At 35.7% G+C, this 1,353-nt stretch overlaps 1 pseudogene; it reads left to right on the forward strand.

The window, feature by feature from the left end:
• Positions 1-1,011, forward strand: part of LOC102856318 — a 31,959-nt pseudogene extending 30,948 nt beyond the window's left edge.
• The last annotated feature ends 342 nt before the right edge of the window (positions 1,012-1,353 follow it).

The following is a 1,353-nucleotide window of genomic DNA, read 5'->3' on the forward strand; positions in this document are numbered from 1 at the left end:
AAGCGACTCGACGGCATGTAACAATAACATCATGAGTGGCATACTTGATATCCTCCCACAGCTCATTTGATCTTCGCCCATTTGTGCTCAAAGCTTTAAAGCTGTTCCTGGGATGGTCTTTAAATTCTGGTGGGATAGATTTGAGGTCAAACTTTGGTTCTTGTGCTAGTCTTTGGAAAAGATATCTCATTGGGAAAGGTGAAGTATCAGAAAAAGAGAAGCATACCCTCAATAATATGGACAGATACAGTGACGGTAACATTTGGCCCAAGCCTACCAGAGATCATGAGGATAGGGCAGCATAGAGCAAGGTTCAGAAGTGTTATTCATAGAGGCTCTAAGTTGTAGTTGACCTAATGGCACCTAACAACAACAATGTTATAAAATTTGTATGAATGACCCAGTGAAATTGGAGTTACAAATAACGAAGAGCAGAAATCAATAAAATAGGAAATATATAACTAACAATGGAACACAACGAACCAGTCAAAAGTTGGTCTTTAAAAAAAAAAGTTATAAAATCAATGGGCAAAAAAATAGAGGAGAAAGAAGATAAAACACAAATTGCTAAAATCAGGAATAAAAGAGGAATATCACTGTGGATCTTACAGATGTTAGTAAACTTTCTGGGGCCACAAGAGTATGCTAAATTTTTGTTGGCATTTTGTTACAAGAATACATACTTATTTCAAAATGAATTGTACCTTTAAGATCTGTGTGTTCCATTCAAGTAAACTGAACCTCAATTTTCAAGAAAATAGAATTAATTATGCTCTCAGACAGTGTCTTTCTTTCCTTTTATGTATGCTTTTAAGCAAACTAGTGTTTAGGTAGGACTTGAACTTACTCAGTTCATTCTTCCACTTGAAAATGTAGTCTTTGACCTATTCATTTTGTAGTTACTGTAATTACACATTCCTATTTCCTTTCTTCTTAGATTATAAACTTCTTAAGAAGCCGATTCTGGCCATTCTGCACACTGTGCTTCCAGAGTCTCCTGTGGTGCCATGAGCTTCATGTGTGCTTGGCAAGTATTTGGCTTATTTGTTGACTCTCAGCAGTTGTTCCTAATTAAAGCTGCAAGACTAAACCAAGACAGGATAAAATATCAGGCATTTAAGAGAGTAAATTAGAGCATGCTGGGAGTGTTTGTATGAGTGTTTGTGCATCTCTCTCTGTTCCAAAGCACATGAGGAGTGATTTGGGGTTTATTTCAAGTTAGCGATTTTCCTTCTTCTCTACACTACAAAAGATGACTAAGATTTTCATTTTCAATGAGATCAGAAAGTTCCTCAGGAATGTTGTACAGATATACTGAACATCAAAGATTACTTTGATCTATATATTTTTTTA

This window comes from Elephantulus edwardii, unplaced genomic scaffold (genome assembly GCF_000299155.1).
Source record: "Elephantulus edwardii isolate Elephantulus edwardi_28Jun2011 unplaced genomic scaffold, EleEdw1.0 scaffold00063, whole genome shotgun sequence".
Taxonomy (NCBI): domain Eukaryota; kingdom Metazoa; phylum Chordata; class Mammalia; order Macroscelidea; family Macroscelididae; genus Elephantulus; species Elephantulus edwardii.